Source organism: Lytechinus variegatus, chromosome 9 (genome assembly GCF_018143015.1).
Source record: "Lytechinus variegatus isolate NC3 chromosome 9, Lvar_3.0, whole genome shotgun sequence".
Taxonomy (NCBI): Eukaryota; Metazoa; Echinodermata; class Echinoidea; order Temnopleuroida; family Toxopneustidae; genus Lytechinus; species Lytechinus variegatus.
The window spans coordinates 2822874-2842689 of NC_054748.1; the positions used below are offsets into that span (position 1 = coordinate 2822874).

Sequence of the window (19816 nt, forward strand, 5' to 3'; positions counted from 1 at the left end):
TTGAGCAGGACATGAATCTCATCGAACAGGCAATTTTGGCGCTAATCGCAAGCGAAATTGGGGAGCGTTTCATGAAAGAACTTGTCGGACGTTTTATCCGACAAGTCCCATTTTAACCGATGGTTACCATAGGAACAGTGCCTCTCAGCCAATCAAATTCATGGAAAGATGTCAGATCTGACAACTTGTCGGATGAAAATGTTGATGAAACACTCCCCGGGAGTAACATGAAAGGGTTTTTTTGGCATGTTTGGCAAGTCTTCCCCTCATTTTTTTTTTTTTTGCATTATTTTATTTACTCGTCTTCATCTTATTTTCCTCTTCTTTTTTTCCTTCTGTCTTTCTCCTTCTTTTCTTCTCTTCTTTCTCCCTTTTTCTGACTCCTCTCCAATTCTTTTCAGGGGAGGGGGCCACTTGGGGGGGGGGGGGCAGAGCAAATCTCAGGCGGGGGGGGGGGGCACGTGCGCGGCATCCCCCCCCCCCCCGTAGCTACATTACTGACGATCTGCCATGCATTAAAGAGAAATGCCAGTAGTTGCAGTAAACACTGATTCAATGAGAAAGTCTGTAAAACCCGGCTTAATTGTCAGTATATCATAGAGGATCTAGATCTGGTACAGTGAACTTTGTGAAATATTGAAATCTACGCTAAAAAGGTTCACGCTGAAGATCACCAACACAGATAGGCACACGTGGGACAGTGTATTATTATTGTGGAATGAAGACCCGACGGAAGTGACCGAATCCGCGCTTATTTTGCTTATTTCTCAGCAATTACACAATTTCTTCCAGAATCCTTTGGCACATATTTTTTATTCATACAAACAGACAGACACTTGGGTGGTTATTATATTAGATTCTGTAAAAAGTCATTTTGAGATCATTACCAATACTGGAATTTATCTTTAAATCCTTTTTCTTTTTATTAACATGCAATAGCTTCTGTGTGAAACCGGTGAAAATACGTTTGTTTATAAAGATATTGGAAATACAAGCATTGTTTCGAAGTTCTATCTAGACCATTTTTGCGATTGAGGTATCAAATCAGAGCAGATATTGAACTTCTTTAGGCATGTAATTTCCTTTATGAAATTCAGATACCCCCGCCAAATAATTTTTTGTCATCCCTTCTTCAATTTTTTTACTCACTCATGTGTGAATTCAGAAATCTTCTGTGTTGTTCCAGATGCCAGAGGAGACTCCAAGCTTTACAACGATCATGACGATAGGTCATTTGTCTATCATTACTAAATCTCGGTTTCGTTTTTGTGTCGGACGCACTGTATGTATATATGTATATATATATATATATATATATATATGTATGTATTTATTTATTCTGCCATAAAACACCGGATTATGAAAGAAAAGGGGGACGTAATATTTTCTCCCATTTCAAGGTAAAATTCCAGAGCATGCATCGGGAGCCAGAGGAAAGCGAATCTCGTACATTTCTTGTATTATTCTCAGCAGGTCTATGTCAATCCTACGGTCCGGTGTCAAAAACAATATTGAACAATTTAGATTGATGTGCAGATTAATATGATCTTTGTTATGTTTATTTTTTCCTTCGCAGTAAAAAAGGAAACAATATTTATTGTTAGGCCCTATTCTAATTTCCTTCCCCTTTTTTTCAGAGGGTCTTTAATTCCCATCTTTCTTCTTTATTTCTTCACATCTTTACATAATTTCCCTCTTTTATTAATTCTTATTCATATACCATCAAGATCCCTGCGTTACGATCATGCTTAAAAGAGACAAATTATAACAATTCCTGATTATTTTCAGCTATAGAAATAATTTCCGTGGTTTCACCCAACGAATATTTTTATTATGCTCTCATATAGTGTGGTTTCAATTCACCCTCCGATTTCTTCTTGTTTTTCACCAATAGATGGCGTCCGGTATTTCGCTGCGATGTTTTATTTTAGTTTCAAAAACATGAACAAGAACGAGTTCGTTCAGGGCCTAAAATCTCGGATTGTTCGCTTGTTTGTTGACATGTCAACACAGCAGCCCAGCTACAGGTTATCTTCAATTGATCTTCACATTCGTATTTTATTTTTGTTCTGAATTCTGCGCCTGCAATAAAACTTTAATTTGAAACCAGAAAGGTCGAATTGCAGACCCGAAATCCATCTCGCTCGGCGCACATCAGTTCGAGCTGCTGCGCTACCGCAGTACCGGTGTAGGCCTAGCTCATCTGAAATCGAGACAACGAATAACGATGGAAAACATTTTGCACTTTCAAGAGAGAATCTATTTTCTTGACTGGTCAAGTTTTCGATCCTGCCTCATCTTCTTGTAACAGCAATCATGACGTCGAGGAGCGAACCAATTGAATTTTGCGGTCGACTGGAATCACAAGTTCTCTCAACATGGATGTTGATATTTTTATGTATAGCAGGAATGGCTGCTTGTACGGTAGGCCAGCAGACGTCTACCCCGGAGCTTGCGGCATCCAGCCTCACAGGCACGGCGGTGACAACGGTCACCGAGCAGCTGAATTCATCTGGTAAGAAAACAAAACGTAAAGTCAAATTTTGTCTCTAAAGGTCAAGTCCACCTCAGAAAAATGTTGATTTGAATCAATAGAGAAAAATCGGACAAGCACAATGTTGAAAATTTCATCAAAATCGGATTTAGACATTGTTACTAACAATGTTACTAACAATGTTAGAAAGTTATGACATTGACATTTTAAAGTTTCGCTTATTTTTAACGAAAGAGTTATGTGAACGAGCCAGTTAGGTCCAAATGAGAGAGTCGATGATGTCATTCACTCACTATTTTTTTGCTTTTTATTGTTTGAATTATACAATATTTCAATCTTTACGAATTTGACGATTAGGACCTCCTTGCCTGAACCACAAAATGTTAAAATAATGGAACTCCACGTGTTCAGGGAGGAATGAAACTTCATTTCAGTATTTTCACATGACATTGACGAGAAAATCAAATATTTCACATAATAAAATACAAAAATAGTGAGTGATCTCATCAGTTTCCTCATTTGCATACTGACGTGACAGAGATGTTTTGTGAAATGAAGGGAAACTTCAAAATGTCATGTTTATTTTATATCCGATTTTGATGAATTTTTCAGTAATGCGTTTTGAATTTTTCTCTTTGTATTCGAATCAAGTTTTTGTTGGGGTTGACTTGTCCTTTAAACAAATTTGAATCGGTGCGTAGACTTTGCTCAGAAGAAAGCCTAACCATGATTGCAACAGAGCTACCAAGTCTCACGCATTATGCGTGAGACTCAAGCATTTTGGACTCTTGTTCATCCCCTAAAAATCTCTGTCTCATCATGCAACTATCATCACAGCCTATCCTCATACATTGTATATGTCTGTGATCTCACTCAGATTCACAGAAAATCTCATGCATAGCTGGTCTTTGAACTTGGTATCTCTGTTGCAACTGTATGGTAGGGGGTCCTAAAGCTGCGCGGGTCCTAAAGTTACGCACCACTCATCGCGCATGTAGTTTTTAATGGCAAATGCGCACTTTGTGTGGAATTGTGACTGCAGAGTGACGAACGATTCCTGTTCAATTTTTTTCTGACTACAGAGGCTGCAGTAAATCTCTAAATGCAGAGAACACCCACAACTGTTTTGAATTTTTGAACTATATTCTCTTTAATTTCATTTTATCCTATCATAGTATGAACATATTTTAGAAATTGAGGCACAGGAAATTCTATTTTTCTGCATGATAAATCAAGTGCGTAGCGTTAGGACCCCTTCTAACATCGGGCGGCGAATTCAAGAGGTGTTCGGAAAACACGGCGGGATTTCCGTATAACTATTAGTGAGTTTTGAGATATTTTGTTCTTGCTTAATGAACTTTAGAATATTTGCCACAAGTTAGCGACAGATAATTTGTTCAAATATTAAAATTGGCATAGTTTCTATCGTTTGTAAACAAAGTGCGTAGCTTTAGGTCCCCCCATCATACATGTATATCGAGGTGGGGGGGGGGGTTGCCAGTTGGAAATCGGGAGGGTGGTCTCACGAATGAGGTTAAGCATAAAGTTTAACTTTCTGTGACTTTGTCCTTAGTTTGAGGAATTTTATTTTCTAACTTTTTAGCTGTGATGGATAAAATAATAGAGTCAAATCAATAAAAAATTGTCTTCTTCCTGTTTGGTACAGACTACAATCCACTGACAATGTTTATATAAAAATACATTGTGTAGACTCTAATTAAATTTGTCAAGTGTTTAGTGTATGGTGCTATAAAAATACAAATACAATTGATTCACTCGCATCAGATCGTACCATTAGTGGGGCGATCATCGGCTGTTTAAAGTTGTATGACTTGATGCGAGAGGTGGCACAACTAAGTCGCATTTAGTCGACTGGAGGTCATACAACACTTGCACATGTGCTAGCGACCCATAGAGACCAGCCTTGCGACCGTATGTGATAATTTATAGGCAATAGGACTGTTGCATCTTGCAAGACCGATCGCAACACGGCTTACAACATTGCACTAGTTATTGATGTTTTTTAATGTATGCGACCGTTCCTTGGTTTTACAAAATAGGAGTTAAGAATAGATGTAAAAGAGAGGGCAGAAAATATATTAAAAGGAAAAATTGTAATGTACATGTAGGCCTATTAAAGCTGCAACAAAATTAAAAGGGCACAATAAGTTTGTATAAGGGTAAAGGGCATTCCTCCCTCTACCAATAGGCCTGTGTAGTGTATACTGAATTTTGGTTTAAATTAAACTCTTCTATATAAAAGGTTGTGGTTTAATGGATAGCTAATTGTCACATAAGTCTGTATGGTGCAGGTTTAATTTATTAGCTCATTAAAAATGTGTTTGCATAGGCGCACCTAGCTCATTGCAGATCTTATGAGATGAATAGCGATTGATGCCTGTTGCAGCCTGTCGCGCATAAAAAAAAAGTTTAGGCCTAGTGGATACCGGTTCAGGAAACCAGTTTGGAAGATCGTTTGGCTTGTGTTCTCACTAGATCCCCCAAAAGTAATTTTCCAAACCACTTCCAGTAAAGCAGTCTGATTTTATGGGAACGCTCTCAGTGGGATGACGTGTTTTTTGCGAAATTTAAAACTGCACCATAGTCAGTAGCCAGCCTACAATGTACAATATTCATACAGTGTGTGGAGTGTACATGTAGCGCGCTCAAAATGTGCGAAGATTGCTTCCTGAAGAATGGTTGTGTTCTCACTTCTCCAAAAACCAGTTTAGCGAGGCAAATCGATCTTCGTGAGGTGGTTTCCAAACCGGTTTGGATGTTGTTCCAAGACTGCTTTGCGTGTTCTCATTGTACATGTATGTAACACGTTCAACTGGTTTCCAGGAAAACTTGTTTTAGGGCGGTAATGAGAAAGGGGTCTTTTGAGCAGACTAACCACATGTGGTGTTTGGTTGTAGGGCCTACATGTAGATGCACATCAAGCAAATGTAAGATTAAAAAATGCAAAATTGTGTTTTCAATCATATTGTAGAGTTTCGCCGTTGGTTTTCACTGATATGAGATGTTTAAAATTAAGTCTGAAAAACGATAAAATATTGTGCATATTTGTTTGGTTGAGAGCAAGCTACCGTAGTCAGTAGGTGGTTTCAAACCGCCTCGATCACAAGAATCCCTGTTAAATTACGAGAACATTTTTATGGTAAAAAATACCAGTTAATTATTCCTGCATTTTCACCTCCCCGAAACATACCCTTCGTGATAAGTTCCTGAAGTTACGAGCATGCGCAGTATGGTCTGATTATGATAAGCAGGCAAGGCGCGAGATTCAAAATCACTAGCCCATCAGCCACCCACAGCTCCCGCGCTCAACGACGCCCAACGACACGCTGGGCTAAAAGGTCCCGTAAATTGCTTTCACATCGCCAAAATACCCGCGACCTTGAAAAAATCCCTGCGAAAGTTCTCGTAATTTCGCCAAGCACCTACTATTTAGCGGGTATTTTCTTTCGGGGAAATTACGCGTAGTTTGCTTTCACATTACCAAAATACCTGGTATTTTCTGATCTGGGTAAATTTCCCGATCTGAGAATACCTGATGTTGTTTGAAGAGAATACCTGGAACTGACGAACTTCGAGGCGGTCTGAAACCACCTAGTATTAACTCTTTATGAAGACCTCCCTAGTCCTGAATGATTCAGTGGTTGGTTTCGGTTTCTAATGAGATGCTTCATGAAATTCAAATAAAGATCTTGAAAGCTATTTAAAGCACTGACTGTGTTAAAAACCTGGTGAGTGTTTGATAAAGCTGTTCATATTAAGAGCGACTTTAAGAATGACTGGTGATCCTATTATGCGCTAAATAATCACCAACATAGTGCGGTGAACATCATTTACCACAAGAAAGGATCACCATTCATTCTTAAAGTCGCTCTTAACTTATGAACAGCTTTATGAAACATGCCCAAGGGCCCCATCTTACAAAGAGTTACAATCGATCCGATCAATCTTCAAAATCTATGGAAGTCCATCACGTCATTATTTCTTCTACAGGTAGTTATCAATATGCCCTTTGTAAAGAAATGAGAACACACCAAATTGTCAAGTTAAATCAATAAATTTCTGAATATACTGTACATATCTAGAACATATTTTGAACAAACATGCATTTTTTATGTTAACTTTGCTGGCCTTCCATAGTTGCGATTGATGGGATCAATCGCAACTCTTTGTAAACGTGCTTCAGGAATGCAATTGTTTAACATAAAATGTACAGTATTAGTGAGAACAGAGTAGAATATAAAAAGAAAGCAATTTCAATGCTGTTTTACACTGTAAATCTGTTCTAGACTAAAGCATGAATTTCTATGAAGAACATGCACCTTTAAAGGACAAGTCCACCCCAACAAAAAGTTGGTTTGAAAAAAGAGAAAAATCCAACAAGCCTATTAAACACTGAAAATTTCATAAAAATCGGATGTAAAATTAGAAAGTTTAACATTTTAAAGTTTTGCTCTTTTAACTTAAGAAAAAAAAAACAGTTATTCACATTCTGGCTGGTTAATGAATTGACTATGCCGTCATCCACTCACTATTTCTTTTATAGTTTATTTCATATTCTAATAATCTAATTTTGTCCTCATTGTCAAGTGATACAACGATTGATTCCTCTCTGAACATGTGGAATTAGCATTGTTTAAATTATACTACATGTATATGGTTCAGTGAAGTTGGTCCTAATTTTCAAATCTATGAAAAATGAAATATTGTATAACTCCAACAGTAAAAAGCAAAAAAAATAGTGAGTGGTCATGGACATCGTCGACCGACTCACCTAGTTGTACATATTTTGTGAAAAATAAGCAAAACTTTAAAATGTCATAACTTTTTTATTAATACATCCGATTTCGATGAAATTTTCAGCACTTTTCTCGTTTGATTTTGCTCTATTTTATATTCAAGTCAACTTTTATCTGGGGTGGACTTGACCTTTCCATGCAAAGCTGAGATTGTGAGTTATACACTGCTGCAGAAGCTTTGATAGCCTTGCACAACAAATCCATCAGCAGTAAACATAAATTCCTCAACCTCAAGGAAAATTCAATTTCATCTCCCTGCTTCTGTGTGAAGGTGTACCTGGTACAGGTATGCATTCAGGCCGTGTTTATGCTCCCACTTTTCAGGCCAGAATCAGCGTTTCCAAACGTGGTTAGTCCAAAACACGGTTGCGTCCATGCTTACATGTACATGTACTTTCATTTAAACGCTGTTTAAAAACGCTGATCGTAAACTCACAAAAAGGTGCGTTTGTAAACGTCGTTTGACCAGAATCAGGCTTTCTGGGGAAGCATAAACACAACCGTGATCGTAAACGTGTTTAAATGATGTCATTTGGTTCATGCTTCCGGTGAGATGAAAATCCGCGGGCAATACAGTCGTATTGCTCCTTGCTTATCTCCACGTAATAACAACAATCGAAAAAAAAACTTTAAAAAAGGCGCGCCCAATTTGACCTCGCTTTGTGATGCGAAGCCAGCTGGAGATCATGATTTGCTCTGAAAAGTTAAGCATAAACAGCACTCCCAGAACCACGTTTACGATCGGCGTTTTAAATCGACGTTTGAAATCGCTGATTCTGTTCTCGCAGTGGAAGCATAAACACACCCTCAGTCTACACTGTATTGAGTGTGATTCATTTTGTGCAAGAGAGATCAACCCTGCTTGTGTATCATATACTGTACACATGTAATTCCCTGTTTCATGGAAATCCATATCACAGGAGCATCATATTGACTTCTCATTTTACTGGGGGTATGGAAGAAAATTGGTTTCTCTGTGATATGATATCATGGACCTAAAGAAAACTGTATGAACCATATCTCTTCACTTTCATAGTTTTATTTCCAGGAAGGAATGAATGAATGAATGTTCTCTATAATATATACCAAGGCCCTGTAACGTTGGTTAGGGTTATGATTGATCATTAAAGGACAAGTCCACCCCAACAAAAAGTTGATTCCAACAAAAAAAGAAAAATCCAAAATCGGATGTAGATCTAAAATAAGATTAAGAAAGTGTTACTTATATTATTTCAAAGTTTCGCTTATTTTTATTTTAACAAAATAGTTATGTGAACGAGCCAGTTAGGTACAATTGAGAGAGTCCGTGATGTCACTCACTACGTCTTTTGTTTTTTATTGTTTGAACTATACAATATTTCAATTTTACGAATTTGGCGATTAGGACCTCCTTGCCTGAAGCACAAAATGTTAAAATAATGGAATTCCACGTGTTCAGGGAGGAATGAAACGTTATTTCACATGAAAATATTTCATAAGGGCAAGTCCAAGAAAAGGTCACCCTGGAAGGCAAAATTTAATCTTTAATTTAAGAAGTTATCTTTGGTGGGGTAAGAAAGCCCAAATGTGGAATTTTAAAATTTCATTAAGAAAAATTTGATAATATGCATATTTATGCTAATTTGGGGCACCTAATTTGCATAATCAGTAAAATGGGCGTTACGTATGGGACAATTATAAAAACTCATAGAAAATGAAAACAAAACTTCTGAGATTCAGTCATAGGTGGGACATGGACCCCCTTACATCTTATTACTTTTGGCAGAAAAAAGTGGTGTCATCTAATTAATTATGCAAATTAGGTCTTGTCCAAGGATGGAATGTCCCATACGTAACATTTTGAGGATGTTTTTTTAAGTTATTTCTCATAATACAATACTTGTATTGTTGCATCTCTGGGAAGTTCTAATTTATTAAGTATGAAAATGTTATACCACAAAAAGTTTCAAAAATGGAGTTTACTTTTTAATTAAAAGTTAATTAAAAAATTGTTACGTATGGGACATTTACACACAATGTCAATGGGGAGATTTGTGTACAAAGTGAATGGAGAAAAACAAATTTGAAGAGTGCTCTAAAAACTGATTATTTACCTTTTCTTTAGTTTTTAAACACTGATTTGTTATGAATACTGATTAATGAATACAAATGAAGCCAAAAAAAATGTGAAAATGGAAAAATATGAAAAAATAAAAACAATAGAAATACATAAGAAATTCATAAAACCATGAAAAACAAGGAATAAAAAGGTTGAAATGGCTAATTTCCCCTTCAGTGATATCAAATATGTCTCAGTAGAACATTTAAAAAGAAAGAAACTCTTGTTATTTCCATATTTTAAATTATTTCAATTTTTGAATTATGGGGAAAATTGTGTACGTTCTCTATGGGGACAAAATGTCCCATACGTAACATGTCATTAATTTGTTTAATTAGAGTCTGTAATTAGAGGGATTTGGCTTATGACATGAAACTTGCCATAAATGTACTATAGTATTGAGACTTCTATCACACTAAGTTTCAAGTTGTCAAGTGAAATACTTTCAGAGAATTCTCAACTTGAAACTAATGTATTAAAAATTGTCTTTTCTCTGCGTCCCATACGTAACGGCGCATCTTTTCGCTCTAAAAGGTCAAGATCAAGGTCATACATGTATGTCACAATTTTTTGCATGATTATTCTCCTAGATGTCTACCATCATGAGGGTATTCAATCTAATCAAAGTCATTTAACACTATTTTTCAGGTCATTAAAGCCTCTGAAATGTCCCATACGTAACGCGCGCGAATTCTTGGACTTGCCCATATAATAAAATACAAGAGAAATAGTGAGTGACGTCATCGGTTCCTCATTTGCATACTGACCGAGATGTTTTGTGAAATGAAGCGAAACTTTAAAATGCCATAACTTTCTTATTTTACATCCGATTTTGATGAAATTTTCAATGTTATGCTTGTTGAATTTTTCTCTTTTTATTGAAATCAAGTTTTTGCTTGGGTGGACTTGTCCTTTATGTAAGACACATTGGCCCATATTCTTAAGTCGGGTTTAACTTAAACTCAGGTTTAAAGTTGAGTTTTAAGTATGGAGAGCCAATTGATGCATAAATAAACGGTATAGATATCATACCTCAGCTCATTTGACTCTCAAATCATTCATAATTGTCTAGGAAGTATGAAAAGATTATTGTCTTCACCATCAATGAATCAGGAGAGAGCACAGTAAAACATAGGAAACGTACAACTTAACATGATGATACTTTTGGCTTCCCATACTTTGGCTTCCCACAGCTTTAAAGGGGAAGTTCACCCTGACAAAAAATTTTATTGTAAAAATAGCAGAAAAAATAATAAAAAATATTGCCGAAGGTTTGAGAAAAAATTCATCAAATTAATTAGAAAGTTATTAGAATTTCAATTATTTGATTTGTGACGTCATATGCGAGCAGTATTCCTACATAATGAATGGTAAAAAGTCAATGAAATGTCATTTTCTCAGAAAATTGTACCTTTGTACCTTTTGTATATCAATAGACAAATCATTTCACACCCAATCATGAATAGAAAACAAAATTAAGTCATCAGGAACCATACAAAATTTGGAATTCATGCATTTTATATTACATAACACATGGGGCAGCTGCTCGTTTATGACGTCACAAATCCAAAAGTTTGAACTCTAATAACTTTCTTACTCTTACGGATTTTCCTCAAACCTTCACCAATATTTTTTATTATTTTTTTTTTTTACAACAAAGTTTTCCTCAGGGTGAACTTCCCCTTTAAACCTGAATTTTAAGTTAAACCTGACTTCAGAATACGGGCCATTGTCCCAATTAATTACAAGCCATTGCATGTTGAGTTGTACATACTGTGAGCCTGTGCCCGTGGGTCTTTCATCACAACTGTTCATAATCTTGCAGGCTGTTAGGAAACAATCTCATTACTCAGCTAATGCAATAATTATATGGGTCCAGCCCTAAAATGAGGAGTCCGAAGCAATGTATGGGTGATTTTTTTAGAGAGATTATGATGTGAGAAATATTGAATTATGAGATGGATTATTGAGAGGAACTGCTTGGGGGCCGGACTGTTGATGAAGAACTTGTGCATGGATTAAGCAAATATATTTTCAAGGTCTAATTTTCATAGCCTTTTGAAATCTCCTATTACAGTGATTGGAATTATCTGGGTATATATTTGTTGAAATCCTGGTCAAATCACCCCCCCCCCTCTTCCCTATATTTTCTTCCTGAGTAATTGTTATGTTTAATTGAAGAAATGACAGTGAGAGAAGTATGTAAAGCATAATCGTACAATACATAGTAGGAGAGAGAGTTTAAGAAGGGGGAAGGATTATTGGGGGCAGTCTGAAAAGAACCCTTGTATCATACATGTATATAACAGTGCATTATGCAGAGTCTGAAGTAGGAGACTAGATGGCTCATGTACTGTGGCAGTGGGGCTGCATGCATCTTTTCTCCTGTGCCCTACATGTAGCAAATGCAAGCAAGGAAAAAAATATGTCTTTGAGACTTTGAATTAGACAACAGATCTTTGACTTGTTTTTTTTATATTTTTTTTGTATGTTTGTTTCTTTCATTTTTTGGGGGGCAAACTCATCACAATTTTTCATAAGAAAAAAAATCATCTTGCAAATTCAGTGGTCCTAGTGACCAAGAAGTGGCCAGGCGCGGATTCAAGAAGGGGGGGGGGGGGCACAGGGGGCACGTGCCCCCCCTTTTTAGAAGCAAAATAAAAGTTTGTAATGTTAAAATGCCATTAAAACAGAGGTGTGCCCCCTCTTTTGAAATTGAAGACCCCTTTTTTTGTGCTTGCCAAATTTTCTCAGGTAAGAAATATCCGTAATTTGTGGTTGAAAACCTTTTTTTTTTTTGGGGGGGGGCTTGTCGAAATTTTCCTCCCCAAATTTGCACCCCCCCCCCTTTCGAAAATCCTGGATCCACCCCTGTAAGTGGCAAAGAGATAGAGAGATACAGAGAAGAGTTAAATTAAAATCTTGGAAAGAATCGTACAATGTGCTACACATTTTACCAGAACTTAACAACATGAAGAAAACGCCTGTAGTTATGATAAAAAGCAGTTCATGTGATATTTCAAATTTGAAAAATAAAATGCAAAAAAAGACAGCTGAAGTCATTTGACTTTTTGTAGTGAATTTGAACACAGACATTTTCTGTCGATATATATATTTTGGCTGACTTGGAGAGTAGGCTACAACTTGTACATTGTGATACAATATGTAAATTATGTTATAATATTATGGTATTTAGAAATTATTGAGGAGCTGTTCTGTGTGGTTTCATAACGAAACAAAGAACATACTGTACAGTATTATTATTAGTGTAATACCAGGAAGTTTCTCACACATTGAAATATGAGAAATTTGTTGATTCATGACCCAGTACCCTTTCTAATTAACTGCACAAGCATGCTACTAGCTCCAACATGCAACATGAATTCAAATTTATTAAAGTAGAGATCAAGTGTGAGAGTGAGACATTGAGACAAATAGTTGAAAATGTAAAGTTCAGTGTTAATTAACATACATGTACCGGAACTTTGTTATTTAGATAATTTGTCTGAAGTGAGGGGGGGGGGGCTTCATGTCTGCAAAACTAAAAATTGAAATAAAGAATTACACAATAATGAATAATTTCTTTTCCATTCCATAAAAGTTTTCAGTTGTTATGTTCATCATATTCTTATGAGTAAGTTTGCCAAAAATGTCTGAACAATTTGCAAGAAATATATATGATTTTCTTGGAAAAAATGTTAGCCAGTCTTTTTAAAATTGAACAAAGACATTGTCCCCAATTTCTGCACACCCATCCCCTTTACACACGATTTAGGAATTGTTATGCTAAATGCTTCGTTTTGAGGCCTTTAATTGCATGGAATGCTTGAAATTCAATATTTCCACCATATTTGTCAGATTTTGACTTCAAGAAAGACTTGAATTAAAAAAAAGGCTTGAAATTCAATATTTCCACCATATTAGTCAGATTTTGACTTCAAGAAAGACTTGAATAAAAAAAAGAAGATTTTTTATGCGTATTGAAGACCAAGTTTATGGTTGTTAGGGGTCTAAATTGTGCAGTATGCATGCATATTATATGCGCATAACAAAGGCACTGTGCAAACTTGGGACACCTTCCCATATTTCTTTATTTTCCCCTTTGTACACTAGCAATATCAGCCAGGTCTACTGTGTTTTTTTATGTTCCTATTCAATCCAGTAAATTTAAACTTGAACTTTGAAGCAGCATGAGCCACTCTACCACTAGCCTTTGGCACTTAGTCTGCAGGCACAGACCCTCATTGGAACTTTGATCGACAAGTGTGCCTCCACGCAAAGACTAGCACATACAAAACTTGCTAGTCAGCAGGCACAGACCCTCATTGGAACTTTGATCAACAAGTGCGCCTCCACGCAAAGACAAGCACATACAAAACTTGCTGCCTTCAGTACTCAAGGCATGAGTAGGCTGCACATTCAGACCCTTATTTCGAGTGAAGGGTTTGCCCAGCAGACTATTTGGCACTGCCCATACACTGTACATGTAGCCTGTAAACTGTGCAGAAAAAGGTCATTTGAGATAAACCATGAAGGTGGCTTTCAAATTCACTGACATGTAGGCATTTGTGATTTGATGATTATTCATTCCTTTCAAAATATTCATTTTATCACATCCAAGATGAAGAGTAATAAATCGAGCCTTCATAATGACTGGTATTTGACAGTAGCCTAAACAATAGTCAAATGTGCCAAAGGCAGACAATAAAACAGATTTCGAAACTTTATCCCTGATGTACTATTCTACTGTAGTCACCTGGTCTTTAAGTTTAAAATGCCTTTGTTCTTAGAATTTGAAAACTCTACCTAGACTGTGGGATGGACAAGGAAAATGTCTCTAGTTTTTCATTTCCGTGGGGCGGCAAATACAACCACGGTTCTTGGACATGATAATATGTAAAATATTATGAGTGAATACATGCACAATGTTGCCATCGGTAAATTCTGCTCCTGACCTCAAAATTAAAATAATAATATGCAAAATCGTACCATTGATTCGACTGGAAATTCCGCCATTCACCCCGTGTGTTAAGGACTTCCGTGAACGCGCGCAAGCGTGCACAATGCATGTAACCTCGTTCGCGTTTTTTTTTCGCTGTACACGATATACGTTATATACAGAATATACGATGGCGGATAAGATGTCGTCGTCTTCGTCGTGTTTTGACAGCGAAAATGACGATTTATCACTAGCAAATATATGCTACATGCACGTCTTACCCAAGGAAAGAGGGCCAGTAAATTCCTTTCAAGTAAAGAGCTAGAACAAATTTAAGCCTTTGCTGCATTTGTTGATGTAGACTACCTGGGACTTCAGAATAAAAATAGCTATTCGTGCAGCAGAGAAGTTTGCGATTGACTTGCATGCAACCCAGCCCAGGGAGCAGTGGCTTAACAGTGAAGGGGGGCAAGCTACCCCCCTGGCGGAGTTCACCGGGAACTGAAAGGGGAAAAAAGAAAAGGGGGAGAATGAAAGGGGAAAAAAGAAAAGGGGGAGAATGAAAGGGAAAGGGGAAAAAGAGGAACTGGAAAAGGAAAGAAAGAAGAACAGATAGATTGTCAAGATTGAAAAGGTGATTTTATTTTTTTTTAAATAAGCATGCAAAATAATCAAAATCTAGTTTACCGTGGCGTAAACCAAGGAAAAAAGGAAAGGGAAAGAGAGAAGGGTGAAAAATATGTTATCTTCTTTAACATTATGTCAAAATCTAAAATTTGATTTTTGTAATAAAAATGTATAATTTTTTGCTTACTCGATCGCATTTTTTAACCCGATACACCATATCGCCCCTCAAAATGTTGCCTCATGACGCCATTGTCTGCCCCCTCCCCTTTTGAGAAGCAAAATACTAAAATTTGTAATGTAAATATGCCATTAAAACAAAGGTGTGCCCCCTCTTTTGAAATTGAAGACCCTTTTTTCGTGTACGAAATATACTTCATTTGTGGGTGAAAACCTTTTTTTTTTTTTTCTGCTTGTCAATTGGTTGAAAAACTTTTTTTTTTTGGGGGGGGGGCTGGTCGAAACTTTCCTCTGAAAAATTTGCCCCCTTTTGGAAAATCCTGGATCTGCCCCTGATAAGACCGGATATTTTTTGCTCTTGCCCCTCCTGGCCACCGACCCGTTACGCTCCTGCCCAAGCCCCAGCCCGACCAGCATTGCAGCAAGATCCGAATGGATCAAACTAACGTTATAGATGTAACGCGTTACATCTTGCTCAGAGCCAGGTCAAACATCATTCGTATCACCAGCATTCCAGCAATCAAGCTATCGAAGGTGAAAAAGATACAGAGGATGATTTTAAAATGGTGATCCTTGTTATAGCGATCTTTGTCCATGCCAAAATTGTTTCACTTTGTGCTTTTGCATTTCATTCTCTGCAAAAGTGAAGCAGTACAAGCTTTGATGATTTTTGTATAGGTCTAGATTTCTTAATTGAATCGATACATAATGTGACTCATGTCATGACTTACTTCACCGCCACATTTACAAGCCTATGAATAGAAGACGAAGTAAGTCATGAGTCACATTATTCATCGACTCAATTAAGAAATCTAGATGTAGACCTATACAAAAATCATCAAAGTTTGCACCGCTTCACTTTTGCAGAGAGTGAAATGCAAGAGCACAAAGTGAAAACAAATTACCTTCGATCGCTTGATTGCTCAATGCTGGTGATACGAACGATGTTTGACCTGGCTCTGGGCAAGGTGTAAACGCGGTACATCTATATTTATTTTGATCCATTCGGATCTTGCTGAAATGCTGGTCGGACGTCGGGCTGGTCTCCGGGGCCGGGCTGCATGCAAGTCAATCGCAAACTTCTCTGCTGCACGAATAGCTATTTTTATTCTGAAGTCCCAGGTAGTCTACATCAACAAATGCAGCAAAGGCTTAAATTTGTTCTAGCTCTTTACTTGAAAGGAATTTACTGGCCCTCTTTCCTTGGGTAAGACGTGCATGTAGCATATATTTGCTAGTGATAAATCGTCATTTTCGCTGTCAAAACACGACGAAGACGACGACATCTTATCCGCCATCGTACATTCTGTATTATAACGTGTATCATGTACAACGAATAAAAAAATATAAACGTGAACGAGGTTACATGCATTGTACACGTTCGCGCGCGTTCACGGAAGTCCTTAACACACGGGGTGAATGGCGGAATTTCCAGTCGAATTATTGGTACGATTTTGCATATTATTATTTTAATTTTGAGGTCAGGAGCAAAATTTACCGATGGCAACATTGTGCATGTATTCACTCATAATATTTTACATATTATCATGTCCAAGAACCGTGGTTGTATTTGCCGCCCCACGGAAAGTCACAATTTTAGCGACCATCCCACAGTCTAACCGGTAAAGCTTACCCAAAATCTACATTTGAAAATGATAGTGCTTATCCTAATGAAAAATCACAAAGGTCATTTGAGAAAAGTTGATCAAATGAGCTAACTGTGAACTGGCTTATTGCCACTAACTATTGTACTTAAAACTTCCAAACTCATAAATACTTGAAAAAATGAAGGCAATTTATTGAAACAATGTTATTGAGTAATTTCAACTATTCTTTTTACAGTGAAACTAAAGTCCTGAAACTATATTTTCAATAGAGCACCTACATTCTTCAGTAAACCTCTTCATGGGCTGCCAAGCGTTTGATTTGAGAGTAAATTTTGGAAAAATTGGAAATACTGGAAAAGCATCCGCCAAATGCATGCACAGGGATAATTTACCAAGGGTGTAATAATAATATAATTTAGAGATTTGCTCCTAAATATTAAGAAAAAAGGGTTCTTTATTATTAAAAGGCTTTATACCCCCCAAAACCCAACCCTACTTGTGCAATCTTCTTACTTTTATGTGAGAAATCAAGGAATTCATTTTCAACGTCTCTCAGGGAAAATTTTTCCTGGTATTGCATCACAATTTGCTCCACATTTTTGAAAGACTCATATGCTAAAAGTCATATTTTTACATACATGTAGGGCTGTACATTAAATAGTTGAGAGGTTTTATCTTACGACCAAAATGTTTATCCCAATTTGTAAAACAAAATTATTCCCTGTTTATTTTTAATAATTACCCAATTAATACAGTCCACATAACATTGAACCAGGGTGTTACTTCTTGAATAAAAGAATACTAGTATCTCATATCCCCTCACTCTTTTCAAATTCAAATTTGAATGTAAAATTTAAAAAAAAAGAAAAATTGCACCCTAACATCAAGATTCAAGTGCATGCAAATAATTGATTTTCTTCTTAAGAACATTTAGAACATTTCATCTCGACTGGTCAAAATCAAACATAACTAGAGAACAGCAAAACAATATTAAATGAATAATATTGATAATTTAAAAACATGCCTAGAGAGCCAGTTTGTTTGAGAGTGTCATAATTCTTGTGGCATCACAAATCACAGTTGGAGCTACATCAGGAAAATAGAAAATCACAAGAAAGTTGTAACAGACATTTTGGGATTCATGAGGAATTATCAAAATGAAATAATCGTCAATATGAAAAATATATCTTTTAATTTGTTAAAGAAAATTTTTATACATTTCAAGGTAACATGGTAAATCCTTTAGTCTCTTTTACAGGAAATCACAGGATTTTGAAATTTTACATTTTACTGTTTGCAGTCTCATCTTGCAAAGTTATTGTTTGGAATTCCTTTTGTATCTTTTGAAACGAATAATACATATGATATTTGTTGGAACTTATAATATAATTTTTTTATTCCAATCATATAGAACAGAGAAACAATCTCATGCTCGCATCTGTCCACATTGTATACCGTTTCATTTCCTGATGCTGACTGATATATTATTTTAATATCAATTTCCTGCACATGCTATGATATCTGTAGCCTCGTCAGGTGTTCAAATGTTATTTTTTCAATTGAAAAACATTGTAAATCACCAACAGATGTGAAATCATCTGTTTATCACAGGCCCTTTTTGATGGGGAGGTATAGATTCATATCGAAATGAAAAAATCGTGCGAACTCCCTGTAGTGCCCCTCCATGCATTAAGAATGGGGAACCCTGGGTGTGCCTGAAAGAGAAATTCCAGTAGTTGCAGTAAACACTGATTTCATGAGAAAGTCTGCAAAACAAGGCTTAATTGTCAGTATCATCGAGGATCTAGATCTGGTACAGTTACATTAATTTAATGTTGTGAAATCTTGAAATCTACAGTGTACGCTGAAAAATGTTCACACCAAAGATCCCCAACACAGATAAGCGCACGTGGGACAATGTATATTTATTGCTTAGAGCGTCAACCCGACGCTCTACCTGAATCCTGTGCTTATTTGCTGATTTCTCAGCAATTACACAATTTCTTCTCTCCTTTGGCACATGTGTTTTATTTATACAAACAGACACTTTGGTGGTCATTTCATTGGATTCTGTACGAACTCATTTTGATATCGTTACCAAAACTAGCATTTACCTTTAACACTCCTGCTCTTTAACTGTTTTACAGGAAAAAAAAGAAAAAATGCATGGATCATGTGCTTTAAGCCTCATACATGTATATGTACAATGTGCGAAGTATGATAAAGAGCTTGCGAAAGTGTGAAACAAATTTGAACACGAAAGCTGCCAATGTGTAAAATGTTTTCTAATAATCCTAGATTTTTTTTACAATTAGAATCAGGTATGTACAGTAAAGGTACAGTGTTACATGTAGGTAAAAGGGAATAAGAAAGGTTCTCAAAGTTCAGTTTTGATCTCTTTGATTTTGATACAGTTATTGAAAGTCATACAGTATATTGTACCGGTATGATGCACTTCAATTGCCATGCTCTTCCAAATTACTCTGGCATGGAGACTCGCTTTTAAGAGATGAAAAAAGAGAGATGGCAATATTATTGAATATACTTGAAAATTCATTTTTATTTTTTTTACAAAGTTAGATCTACAAGTCAAGTGTCTGACTAAAATGCATTCTGCCAAGTTATCCACAGACTTCAATAGTGCTTGATACACGTGCATGTAAACTGCTATGAGGTTATTTAAAACGAGGCTGCAGCTCATGTAATTTTCATGTTCTTGAATTACATGTATTATCAGGATATTACATGGCAGTTTGCCGTGAAAAATAGGTGTTATCCCCCTAATTTGTTGACTTTGCACTTCTCTTGATCAGGCAGAGTGGAAAAAGATTAGACATTTTTCATGAAATGATCATTTTATGTAAATCTTGTCATTGCCATGACAACCAATTACCAGTAGTTCCATGCTATTCATGCTGATATTAGCAGAGAACACGCTTTAGATTTGGAATCTGTCAAAACTGTTGACTATCTTTATAATATTTTATGCTGGTTTTTATTATCGGATTTTGTTATATTTTGTTTCTAGATCGTTGTCACAACTGGCATTTAGTCTAC

General features: G+C 36.4%; 1 long non-coding RNA gene across 1 annotated transcript; it reads right to left on the bottom strand.

Moving 5' to 3' along the window:
* Positions 1-1961: 1961 nt before the first annotated feature.
* LOC121422081 lies at positions 1962-17848 on the bottom strand. The gene is made up of 3 exons (XR_005971112.1): positions 17838-17848; positions 11118-11121; positions 1962-2512 (listed from the first exon to the last, which is right to left on the bottom strand). It is a non-coding gene; the product is annotated as an uncharacterized LOC121422081 (long non-coding RNA).
* Between the last annotated feature and the right edge of the window lie 1968 nt (positions 17849-19816).